At 39.3% G+C, this 13,964-nt stretch overlaps 1 protein-coding gene and 1 long non-coding RNA gene across 2 annotated transcripts in view; one reads left to right on the plus strand and one right to left on the minus strand.

Annotated features, from left to right (window-relative positions):
• Positions 1-13,964, minus strand: part of LOC118207254 (immunoglobulin superfamily member 1-like) — a 124,472-nt gene that overhangs the window by 13,333 nt on the left and 97,175 nt on the right. The gene's annotated exons all lie outside the window — the stretch shown is intronic.
• LOC118207265 lies at positions 7,040-8,602 on the plus strand. Its single transcript, XR_004761350.1, has 3 exons — positions 7,040-7,127; positions 8,059-8,094; positions 8,436-8,602. It is a non-coding gene; the product is annotated as an uncharacterized LOC118207265 (long non-coding RNA).

Here is a 13,964-nt window from a genome sequence, read left to right on the forward strand (position 1 = left end):
TATTAGTGAGGGTAAAAGCAGGTTAAAGAAATGTGTTCTTAGCTGGGCTTGAACCTAAGACCCCATGTTTCCAAGACTGTAACCTTGCCCACTAGGCCACAGGCAGACTAGCTGTTTAAATTTGAAATGTTTCAGAATAAAAAGGTATGGGTATTTTGCGTGTGTATGCGAGTTTTTGATTGGGTCGTGTAGGTGAAGATTTGGCTGGTGTCGGTAAAATGTCCAATGGGGAGACATGTTGTTAGTGGGATAGGCGGCAGGAAAAATAAGAACGAGAAGAAGAAGAAGAAGAAGAAAGAGAAGAAGAAGGAGAAAACGCAAAATCCCCTTAGTTTGGGGCTTTATTGTGTGGACATGTGAAGTTGTTTATGAAATCTATCTGTTGAAATGGGGTCAGAATGTACAGAATTTAATGTTTTTAAGGGCTGAGTGTCTGTGGCTGTTGTGGTTATTTCTGTGGGGAACCCTGAAAAGTGCCAAACTCTTGGTGCTGTATAGGTATGGGGCTATATAGGCGTAACTTGGCGGGATGGCATACCTGCCATCCCAATCTCTGCTGGTTGTTTTATTGAGCGTTTCTATGGAAATAGGGGATTGAGTAAATGCACAACCACAATATTAATCATTTTGCAGTTAATTGGATTTAAATCAGGATAACTCACACATTTATATTACATATTTTAATGAATATGAAATGTAATTATTTTTGGTTTGGCGCTGAATGCATCTGCTTTAGGTACTTCTGTGCATGTACCAGCGTGCACTAACCTATTAAACAGGGAGCACGCTACACCTCCCCCACTAACAGGAGAAATGTTAACCCCCGCCCCCGCCCCCCAAGTACCTAGAAGCAGATCCAATCAACAGGTGTAAGTTGGGGTGATGGAGGGTGGGCAGCATTTCTGTGAGAAGCAGCAAGTGGAGCATGCAAAAGCAGCATGGGCAATGAGCAGCACTGGAGAGGTCTGGCCGTAGGTTTAAAAAGGTGCTCCATTTGTGAGGTCTGTATGTAATATGTTGAGTATGAGAACATGTAGTGATGCGTGTATGTGATTGGTTGAGTATGAGAACATGTAGTAATGTGAGTATGTGATTGGTTGAGTATGAGAACATGTAGTGATGTGAGTATGTGATTGGTTGAGTATGAGAACATGTTGTAATGTGAGTATGTGATTGGTTGAGTATGAGAACATGTTGTGATGTGAGTATGTGATTGGCTGAGTATGAGAACGTGGATACTGAGGATGACCAATGATTAGCTGCAGCAAGACTTTTTAAAAATGCAAAGAGTTCCATAGTGGCCATGTGTCAAATCAATCAATGTTGTGGGTGTGTTGATTTTTTTGGAAAATGAAGACCCAAGCTGCTCCTTTTTTTTTATTTTAAGCAGTGTGAAAGAGAAATTTTAATTCCTAAGACTACAAAAAAAAAAATCATTTTTCTATTCCAGTTTTAATTCTGAGATGAATAATGTTGGAAAATTCCAAGAGATATATAACACCTGCTGTACACTCATCACTATATCAGAGCACATGTAAACAAAAAGGAGGAACTGCTTTCTTCAATCAACATCAAAGAACATCAGGAACTTCTAACGGCTGACATTTTGTTTTTGCCAATCACTTATCAAGGCACATGCAACTTATCAAACTTATCAGAGCATATGTGACTAAACATATAAATATATTTTTTGTTTTATTTTTGTTTTTGCCAATGTTTGCAAAACATTTAGTCTACGACCTAAAAATTCAAGAATAGGAGGTGGTTACCTAAAATGTCAAGAATAGGAGGTGATTTTCCTAAAATGTCAAGAATAGGAGGTGGTTTGGGGAATTTCCAAGGAACATAGCCACAATGATTTGATAAAGTCAGCACGATTGATTGTCAACCAATGAACATCATTTTATGCAAAGTAAACAGATAAGAAATTGATAAACCATTGTGGCGCATTGAAAGAGGAAACACCCATAAGGAGGGAATTAAGGGGGGTTAAGTCTGAAACAGTGTATAAAAAAGAATGTAACTGAGATGATGGCAGAGCTTTCTGCAGAAAGGTCTCGGCTTTGTGATCACTGGTTGAGAATAAAGTCTGATATTCTGAAGATTCTGCCTCATCCTCTTTATTGAAAATATTGAAGAAATTCTGCACAAAGATTGAAGAACTTGTCGTCTGGAAACCATGACAATAATCTTCCACACCTGAAACTTTCACCTTTAGATTTTAGTTATTCATTTCACCTTTCTGTAAATGGTACAACGCACAAGTTCTAAGACCAAATGTTGGGTATAGTTGCTTTTTAATCTTTGCTGTTTTCACAGTAATGCGTCTTTGAGAGGCAGCCATGATTATCTGTTATCTCACAGCACTGCTATTGTTACCCAGTGCCCTGCTGCTTATATTCAAACTAACAGAGAAGTTTTTTCTCGGTTTTTAAAATAACTTAAGTATGAAAGTTGTTGACTCCTCATAGTTGGCTGAGTGTATAACCAACCAAGGTCAAGGTTCAAACTAGCAACTGTGGGGCCTACACTGCAAGTGTGCAAGAGATTTTACCAGCAAAAACAGTGGGAAGCATGAATTGAAGTAAATGCTATTTGTCAACAAAAAAAAAACATCAATTCTCACTAAATAAACAGGAAATGTATTGGAATTGTGGGATCAGGAAAAGCCCTGTGAATGCCACATCAGGTTCACTTCAGAATTTTGCTTCTGCAGCCATCAATGGCTTTGTTGTCTTACTGTGGTGAGGCGACCTTTCACCAAAGAAAAGACATAAGTTACGCTACATTACATTACATTTATGAAGCATATGCTTTTATCCAAAGCCACAGGTTACAGGACCTATGCTGCATGTGAAAACTTGAGTCAGGAACAGTGTATTTGTAGGCAATGCACTTGATCCAAAATCTCAATTTCAAACACATTTCAACTGCTTGTGGCTGAAGATAGTGACACATAATATACAAGCCTCATAATGGCTTCCTTCACTTTCACTGGCACCACTACATGGTACTCATGTTGACAAATGCCAATAACAGACTCCAAAGGCAATCAATAGGCTAGAATCAATACTAGAGTGAGCACCATAATTCATTGGACAGTGACTCATTTTTTGTTCATTTGGTTCTGTACTCTAGCACTTTGAATTTGAAATGATACAATGCAGACTGTCAGCTTTAATTTGAGGGTATTTCCATCCATATCAGATGAACCGTTTAGAAATTATAGAACCTTTTGTACATAGTCCCCCCCCATTTTCGGGCATCAAAAATATTGGACAGTTTAACATAATGTAGAATAAAGTAATCATTTTTAATATTTGGTCGCATATCCTTTGCATGCAATGACTGCTTGAAGTCTGCGACGCATAGACATCACCAGACGCTGGGTATCTTCCCTGGTGATGCTCTGCCAGGCCTGTACTGCAGCCATCTTCAGTTCCTGTTTGTTTCTGGGACTTTTTGCCTTCAGTCTCCTCTTCAGCATGTAAAATGCATGTTCAATTGGATTCAGATCCGGTGACTGACTCGGCCAGTCAAGGAGTTTCCACTTTTTGGCCGTCAAAAACCCCTTTCTTGCTCTAGCAGTATGTTTTGGGTCATTGTCTTGTTGCATGATGAAGTGCCGTCCAATGAGTTTGGAGGCATTTGGTTTTACCTGAGCAGATAAAATATTTCTGTAGACTTCAGAATTCATTGTTCTACTTCTGTCTGCAGTCACATAATCGATGAAGACAAGTGAGCCTGTTCCACTGGCAGCCATACAGGCCCAAACCATAACACCCCCTCCACCATGTTTCACGGATGAGGTGGTATGCTTTGGATCATGGGCATTTCCTTTTTTTCTCCACACTTTACTCTTTCCATCACTCTGGTACATGTTAAACTTGGTCTCATTTGTTCCAGACCTCTTGGGGCTCTTTTAGGTGCTTTTTAGCAAACTGTAATCTCGCCTTTCTGTTCTTCAGGCTTATCGGTGGTTTGCATCTGGTAGTGTACCCTCTGTAGTCATACTGGTGTAGTCTTCTACGTACGGTAGGCTTTGACACATCTACACCTGCATCCAGGAGATTTGATTTGTTGGGCTGTTGTCTGTGGGGTTTTCCTCACCATAGATAGTATTCTCCATCCACTATGGTGGTCTTCCTCGGTTTACCAGGTCTTTTGACAAAATTGAGTTCACCAGTTGTTTTTTTTCTTGTTAATGATGAACCAAACTGTTGACTTGGGCATGCCCAGGGTTTTTGCCATGTTCCTTATTGATTGATTTTCATTTCTGATCCTTATGACGGCCAGCTGTTGATGTTGTCACACCCCAACAACAATCTCCAAAGGCAATTGCAAAGTCGAGAATCAAGACTAGACATCAACAGCTCTCTTCTGCATTCACTAATGACACAAATGAATACACTTGCCTAACAAAACACATCTGTGAAGCCAATTCAACAGATTCTTGTAGTACCTTAAAATGGGGGGACCATGTACGAAAGGTGCTGTCATTTCTAAACGGTTCATCCGATATAGATAAAATACCCTCAAATTAAAACTGACAGTCTGTACTTCAACCTCATTGTTATTGTATCCCTTCAAACTCAAAGTGCTGGAGTACAGAACCAAAATAACAAAAAATGTGTCACTGTCCAATGAATTATGGTTCTCACTGTAGATACTGAAAGTTCTCTTATACCTGCACTTCTGGAAGCAATTGAACACACCTGACTAATTAGATGCCATTCGTCCCAAACTTTATTATTTATAAGAAGGGATATCATTTTTAGATGGTGAAACCAAAATGTATAAAAGTATATATAGTAATAGTAATACAAGCTGAGAATCTGCACTTTAACCACATGTGAATTGTTAAATTGTGGAGTACAGAGACAAGTTAAGAAAAAAAATGTCTTTGTTATAGATCATTATGGAGCTTATGTATATATATATATATATATATATATAACTAGAGTAAAGACTCATATTAAACAGATATGAGCCTTACAGGCAAGGTGATATGTGTGCTTTCAAATAGAAAGATGCTACATTGACAAAATTTCAAAGGCAATAACAGGAAAACCAGCACAACTCTGCTCCAGATGATATGAATGCATTACATATAACATTACAGGCATTCAGCAGATGCTCTTATCCAGAGAAACCTACACAGCTTTTCTGTATACAGTAGCATTTACATCCAATTATACAGCTGGATATACACTGAAGCAATGCAGGTTAAGTACTTTGCTGAAGGGTACAACGGCAGTGTCCTACCCAAGAATCAAACCTGTGACATTGAGGTTGGAAGACCAGTTCCTTACCCGTGATAGGTTTGAACAATTCATTTCCTTCCTGCGCCTTAACCTCATCTGAATACACATTCCCACACTCACACTCTGTGACGTCCCACACTCACACTCTGTAACTGCTTCCCATTGTTAGAGGCAAATGGCTACAAATAGAGTTCAATCAATGTTTGTAAGGATATACAATAGGCACAGATCAAAGGGGTGTCACCGGCAGCAGGCCATTTGGGTGTCCCTGGGAAGTCTGTTGCAATGTATATTACTTCCTCGGAACGTTTACGCATGACAATAACCACACCTCTGAACAGTATACTTAAACCCTCGCTTGTGACTGTCTCGTTGAGATTCATACGGAACGCTTGTTGTGGCACCGTGGCGAGTCTCCCTTTGCTCATCGTATTAAAAATCTTTTCATTGGAAAGTGGTCCTCAATGTGTTACTTCACCCTTCTCAACTTGGTTCCACACGGGAAAGGATTCCCAACACCCGTTACCTTTATTTTATTTTATTTTTGCATTACCTTCATTATTTTTAAATAGAACACATGAGCACATCCTCAAAGCAGGCTTTTTACTCCCTTTCTTTTGTGTGTTACAATTTGCCACTATTGTTTAGTTTTCTGTGTTGGTACTTTTCTGTTATAGGTTGCAGGTGGTCAGGCAGTTTTCTTGTTTGAGACATTTTTAGATGGTTAGGCCAGAAAGTCAACTGTGGTTTCTTTTAGATTGGAGTAGACTAGCTCTGGTCTGTTTTCTGCCTGAACCATCCTGTTCAGCCTACTTATGGCAATGTGTTTTGTTTTGTTGTCTCATTGTTTGTAATAAATCTTCTATTTTTGTATATAGATTTTAACTCCTTGTTATGTTGTAGTCCCTGGTTATTGGAACTTCGGACGTAACAGTGTCCTACCGGGGAATCGAACCGGGGACCTTTAGGTTACAAAACCAGCTTCTTACCCATTGTAGTACTCTGCTGCCCCAATTATTTTCAGGAGCCATCTTGATTGCTCTGCTCTTAATAGTCATTCCGAGACCACGCATTCAAACATGTCCTCTCCTCAAGGATATGTATGCGAATTCACTGCTTTTTTTTACATCGCAGTGCATGAGCTGGCCTTGCACTGGTATGAGCTGGAAGAAGAAGCTTCTTGTTCAGCTTGTGTTTTTGTGGGTGTGTGTGTGTGTGTGTGTGCATGTATGTGCTTGTGTGTGTGTGTGTGTGTGTGTGTGTGTGTGCACGCATGTGCTTGTGTGTGTGTATGTGTGGGTGTGTGCACGCATGTGCTTGTGTGTGTGTGTGTGTGTGAGAGAGAAACAGACAGTTAACCACTTTAATGTCATATATTTTTATATGTAGTTAAAGGTGACTGTTCAACAATAACTGACACAAAAGTCATGTCAAACACTGTTAGCACTCAGCACCGTTATTACACACTGCAAACTTGGGGACGGTTAGGGACCGTTCTCACAGCTCTTTTTCCGAAGTGGTTGCTCAGGTAACGTGTTAATTTATTTTTATGGTGACACTATCAGTGAGATACACCAGCAGCAGATATCAAAAACGGCAGCGGTGAAACGATTAAAGGCCGTGTGGTCGGGCACTGTTGCATAAAACAACCAAGCGGCAAGCGTGTGCAGAGTGACAGAGGATATGGTTTTTTTTTTTGTTCGTTGTTTTTTTTTTTTTCAAAATTCTCCATCACAAGTGTCTACTTTTCACCCAATACCTTATAATAGAGGCAGTTGCAATTACCACAGCGTAAGCAATGCACTTATCTGGTGTCTAAAGCAAGAATGAAGCCTCATGACATATTTCTGTGCTTTCCAGTTTGTAAGTAAACTTTTTTTTTTACTGTTGCACTGCTGTCTCTTTTTCCATTTGATGTTTGTAACTGATTTGATGTTTGTCTATTGTCTTGTGCAACTTCATAACTTTGTGTTTTATGTCAGGTCCCCCTTGCAAAAGAGATTTAGATCTCAAAGGGTTTTTCCTGGTTAAATAAAGAAATCTACATTTCATGTGAATATGCAGAAGTTGTGAAATAAATGAAAGAATACATGTATGGTTAAAACTGACTAAAGTGACATTATTATGATTTAATATATTATGCCTTGAATCTTACTGATCATGATATGATAGGTCATGCAGTGCTTCCATATACATATGTACTGTAGTCCTGCTGTGTATTATTGTGATTACATGTGATTGTCTGTGAATCCGACTGAATGCTCAGTCTTCACAATTAACTTTATGAAAACTTGCAACATGTATTTTCAAACTTATGATTGTCTCTTGTGTCTGAACAATCATATTTCAATAATTGCTGAACTGGTCTGAGCTTATTAAGTTACTATACTGCATGAAAGATGGAGTGAGCAAAAATTATACATTATCAAGAACACTTAGCTACTCAAAAATGGAACAAAATTATATAGCATTGTTTAATGAAAATCTGTCCAAAGAAAAGGATTGGTGTTTTCAATGTGAAAATAGACTCTCAGAAGAAAGGGTTCAAAAAGGCTCTTCTGTGTCTCCATGGAGGGACCCTGACTAGTTCAAGAGTTCATTGTCAGGCAAAATGGTTGAATCTGGGAGCTTTCACTTTTTTCACACCGACCATAAAGGGTTCCATAAGAACTAAAAATGGTTCCCCTATTAAGTGAAGCCAAACAACCATTTTTACTGAGTGTAATAAAATAATTTTATACTAACGTTCATTCACACTGGATCAGACATTAACTTTCCTTTCTCCCTGTTTCAGATGCAACAGCACTGGTGTTTTTTGGTGTTCAGAAAGGTATAGATATTAAATTCCTAAGATCTATGTTTTGACATAATTACCACGCATTTGTTTTGTGGAACACGCACAGCAATTATAAACCAGAATTCATGAAGATCAACTTTCCAAAACCCATTCTTTCTGACAGACTCAAAGTTTGTTGTTGCAATATATATAATGAAAAAACAAATGAGAAAATATTTAGGTTAAATTTAGGAAAAATGTACATTTAGAAAATGTCACAGTTAATTTTAATTTAATTTAGTAGAAAGTAAAAAGCATACAGTATGTTCATTGATACTATGTATTAAACTCTGCATTGTAAAACTGTTTGATTCTGTTTTTTATAACTGTTTTAGCTGCACAGTCAAGTCCTGCTGTTCGTCTGACTGCTAATCCTCCATGGCCAGATGTGTTCCCAGGAAATACAATTACTCTCAACTGTCAGGTTATTGAATCTGAGGGATGGACATTTGTGTGGACCAGCCGCAGACAGGGTGGTCAAACACAACTTCCAGTCTCCAGTAGTAACAGCTCTGTGTCTGTGTTGGTCCTGAGTGCTGTGAGTGAGAGACAGAGCGGAATGTATCAGTGTGAAGCTGTAAAAGGAAATGAGGCAAGCTTTCAGTAACATCCATACCATAACAGTCTCTGGTGAGTAGTGTAATTGAAAATGACTCCCCTCAAATAGTGGTTCTTTTTTTGCTTCAACAAATGATAAGAAATAAAACGTTTGAACAACATCTCTTCAATGATCTCCATTTCAGCTGATCATCCTCAGGCTGTCATAGTCACAGATCCCCCAGTCAGAGTGATGTTCACAGGAGAAGCTTAGCTTGTGACATCAGGAAAGGGTCTGGCTGGAGATTTTCATGGAGCAGAAACACCCAGGGAAGATTAGAGAGCCTCTATGCCCGCAGTACTGAAAGCCAACAAAAGCATATCCTTCACTCTGTAAGAGAGTCAGACAGTGGAGAGTACCTGTGTCAGGGTGAACAAGGACAAAACCCTGTGATACAGTCTTTCCCAGGAGCAATTGTGTTACATGTGTCTGGTGAGTTTGGGAGGTTTTCTTCAGTCTTTACCCATGTGAAATGGTACAATATGTGATGAAGACGGTCAATGTGTATGAATGCTAAGAAATGAGACTGAGCACATGCTTTACCTTTATCAGGTAAAAAGCCAAGGCCTGTTATTACCCAGAATCCCCCCAGTGGAGAAATTAACACAGGAGAGAGAGTAACCCTGAGCTGTGGGTTTGGGGGAGATCCTGCTAGCTGGAAGTGTCTCTGGTACAAAGACACACTGAGACACACTGTGCCCAACATTGACAGCAGCAGGACTGATGGGTCCAGTTTCACCATCAGCACTGCTGCTCTGGCCCACAGTGGAGAGTATCGCTGTAGAGCTGCAAGAGGAAGATAACCTTTTTACTCAGACCACAGTGATCTCTCTGGTTAGCAGCTCTGCTACATTAAGTGTACGAGGTAAATATGATTTATTTTCTCCTAACCATTTGCATGTCCAAAGTAAACTTGTAGGTTTGAACTGCAAGCTCTTTGCCACTATTTACCATTTTATGTGCGTTACACTTGCACTGCCTTACATTAACCCAGTAAAACATTGTTCCCTTAACTGAGAAATTGTGCCGCCAAAACTGCTCTGACCTGTCGAGAGTTTGTAAACTCATGCAGAAATAATTCACCCTCTCACAATATCTTAGCTTTTTATAGCCCTGTAGCAACCAATAATGTAATAAACTACCAATAGTGTAATAACTATCAATAATGTAATCCATTTCAATTTTTCTTTGTAATAAAAACCAATAACGTAACGAGTAGTAGTAGTAGTAGTGGTGTACTTTATTATCCCCGGGGGGAATTTGCACTGTTGCAGCATCAAAGACAACAAAGTAACACAATCACATACAAATTTACAGTAGATACAAAATATCAGATACAAATATACAGTAGATGCAAATATATACAGAAATCCAAATAGACCAGAGGACACCTTCAGAGGTGGAGTCCATGCCTCGACGGGTCAGAGCTGTTTTGGCGGCACGAGGGGGACCTACACAATATTAGGTAGGTGGTTTTATTGTTGTGGTTGATCGGTGTACACCTATTAAGAAGGCAATGATATTCACCAGCTGTCCACCAATTTTAGGAGGAATTCCCTTTTTTTGGTATCATGTGCCACGATAGGGAGAGAGACCTGTCACTCCAACTACAGTAACTTTCTGCTATTAATCATGCAATGTAAGGCCTAGTGGATTATAGATTCAATGACCTACATCTGTTTTCCCATGTAACACGTTGAGTTGGATGATAAGCAGTGAATGATCTTGCAGCTCTGCCTCAGGCGGTAGTGACCCTGGATGAAGGATGGATGGGGGTCTTCATCACTAAAGGCACTCTAGCAATGAGGTGTGAGCTTTACTGGGCTATACTACTGCTTACAGGGCTTTACTTCTGCTGACTGGAACTATACATGGTACAGAGACGGAACACAGATCTCACTAAACCACACTGGAGAGAGGCACACAGTGGGATTCTGGAATAGCTCCTCTGATGGTGAATATAGATGTAGTGGGAACAGGACAGACAGACCGTACTACTCCCTCATCAGTGAAGGCTTCATGCCAGTAAGGTCAATTTATAATTGAGATCACAGACAAATAAAGGGTTTAATCCATTTAAATATCCATTGTACCCTTGTGTATCATACATTGTCATTTATTTCTAATATTAGTTGACCTCTGTTTTTAATTTATAATGTAAAATAGAAAGGTGCAATGTAAATGAAATGTATTAAATTCTATTTTATTTTCTTATGTTTAATTCCATTCTGAATCTGAATTATAATATACATTTACATTTAAGGCAGACAAAATTAATTGTATTATTTTATACTAACACAATATAATTGTCCCAGTATAGGTTGTTATTGGTATTGTTTATTTTATACAGCCTTTGCTCATTTTTATCAGGGGTATGAAATCTTTTGGATGGCACTGTATGTAAAGGCATGATGCAGAATTTTCAGCATGACTATAAATTTGCATTACAGGTGGGACATTTCAATAAGGCAGGACAAATTGACAGAACCCCGACCACAGTCTCATAAAGAGCATTAAATTCAGAGATTCATATGGTTCAGTTGTTTAAAAACTTTTATTTAATGAAACCTGTATATCTCAGTTGTAGCTGAAGGCTGGTTAGTAAATAATCATTTTGCTGGCTTTTGTGTCCTATAGATGCACATAGTTATGCACTGAAAAATAGGCTCCAATGAAGCACTATATGAACAATAGTATCTGGACACCACTTGGTCTGGGGCTGTTTTTCGTGATTTGGCCTAGGCCCCTTTGTTCCGGTGAAGGCAAATCTTAACGCAATGTCAATCTAGATGATTCTGTGCTTCCAATTTTGTGGAAACAGTTTGAGGAAGGCCCTTTCCTGTTTCACCATGATAATTCCCATGGGCAAACAGCGAGGTCCATATATAAATGGTTTTGTTGAGATCAGTGTAACATTACTCGCCTGCACTGAGCCCTGATCTCAACCCCATCCAACACATTTGGGATCAATTGGAAAGCCAACTGTGAGCCAGGCCTAATCACTCAATCAGTGCCCAATCTCACTAATGTTCTTCTGGCTGAATGGAAGCAAGTCCCTGCAGCAATGCTCCAACATTGAATAAAAAACCTTCCCAGAAGAGTGGAAGTTTTAATAGAAGCAAAGGGTGAACCAACTACATATTAATGCCTGTAATTCTGGATGAGATGTTGGATGTCAGGTGTCCACATACTTTTGACTATATGGTGTATATAAAGGAGTCATAAAATAGCATAGTTTTGGGTCTGATTGTATTTGATTAGCATCACAGAAATGTACATGAAATGCTTGCTTGAGCAGACTAAAATGTGTTGCCAAATTCTGAAATGCATCTACAGTAGTTTATATTCCCACAGCCTGTTTCAACCCTTGACTTCTTTGTTTTTTTGCTCCCTCAGTTTACCGCGCTGTGGAGAACGTGGTTCGGATCTGTGTGGGCGTGACAGTCCTCCTCTTTCTGTCAATCATTGTGAATCCAGCCTTCTGGAGATGGGTATCACGCCGGAAAGTGGTACACAGTGGGGAGGAACTGGCTGACCAAACTGACCATACCTGACCACACATGAGTTTATTTTCGTTATTGCTTTACTAAATATTACATGACATATTGTATCATTTATTAAAGTAGACTTGCTAAAAATATATATGTATAAATGTGCATCTTATGGGCTTGAAGGCTTAATGTAATATCTGGCGAAACATGGCTTTGAAATACAGGAGTTTTTTCATGAATTGCCATTAGGGATAGTTTGCACTCTCACACAGCCCTGGTAATCGCATTACTTCTAATCAGTGTCATTCTGCATATCATTCTTCGGGTAGGGCAGGGTACAGCATGGTACTTAACCTGCATTGCTTCAGTATATATCCAGCTATATAAATTTATACTATGTTAATGGATGCAATGCAAATAGTGTGAAAGAAGCTCAAGATAAGAGTGTCTGTTAAAGGGCTGTAATGTAAATTGGGAAACTTGTGTAACTGGAGAGCCCCTTTATTTTTTTTGCATTACCTTCATTATTTAGAAAAAGAACACATAAGCACATCCTTAATTAGCATTTACATTGTATCCAGTTATACAGCTGGATACATGCAGGTTAAGTACCTTGCTCAAGGGTACAGCAGCGGTGTCTGTTACAGTCCCTTGATTTGGAGTCTGCATGTCTTAATCCTGCAGGTGGAGCTGATTGGGGTTTGATTGCTTGACGATGCACACCTGTGTCCTAACAGTCAACTGGATAAAGCCTGAAGACACCTTGGTTGAAGGGGGCTTTTAAAAATGGTTTATTATAGAGATTTCACACATTTTTAGATAGTTAGGCCAGAAAGTCAACTGTGGTTTCTTTTAGATGAAGAGTAGCCTGGCTGTCTGTTTTATGCCTGAACCATCCTGTTCAGCTTACATATGGTAATGTGTTCTGTTTTGTTGTCTCATTGTTTGTAATAAATCTTATATTTTTGTATATAGATTTTGACTCCTTGTTTAGTTTGTTATGTTGTAGTCCCTGGTTATTGAAACTTCGGTTGGCTTTTGGGACGTAACATAACGTGTCCTACTGGGGAATTGAACTGGGGACCTTTAGGTTACAAGACCAGCTTCTTACCCATTGTACTACTCTGCTGCCCCAATTATTTTCAGGAGCCATCTTGATTGCTCTGCTCTTAATAGTCATTCCGAGACCACGCATTCAAACATGTCCTCTCCTCAAGGATACGTATGCCAATTCACTGCTTCTTTTCACATCGCAGTGCATGAGCTGGGCTTGCGCTGGAAGAAGAAGCTTCTTGTGCAGCTTGTGTTTGTGTGTGTGTGTGTGTGTGAGAAACAGACAGTCAAACAGTGTAATGTCATATATTTTTATATGTAGTTCAAGGTGACTATAAACTGTTCAACAAAAATTGACACAAATGTGATGTTAAACACTGTTAGCACTGTTTTTACAGACCGCAAACTCAGTTAAGGACCGTTTTCACAGCTCTCTTTCCGAAGTGGTTGCTCTGGTAACGTGTTAATTTATTTTTATTGTGACACTATCAGTGAGATACATCAGCAGCAGATCTCAAAAACGGTAGCGATGAAACAATTAAAGGCCGTGTGGTCGGGCACTGTCGCATCAAGCAACCAAGCGGCAAACGAGTGACAGCGGATATGGTTTTTTTTTGTTCGTTTTTTTTATTCAAAATTCTCCATCACAAGCGTCCTACTTTTCGTCCTACAGCGTAGGCAATGCACTTATCTGATGTCTAAAGCAAGAATGAAGCCTCATG

The sequence above is a fragment of the Anguilla anguilla genome, chromosome 11 (genome assembly GCF_013347855.1).
Source record: "Anguilla anguilla isolate fAngAng1 chromosome 11, fAngAng1.pri, whole genome shotgun sequence".
In the NCBI taxonomy this organism is placed as follows: Eukaryota; Metazoa; Chordata; class Actinopteri; order Anguilliformes; family Anguillidae; genus Anguilla; species Anguilla anguilla.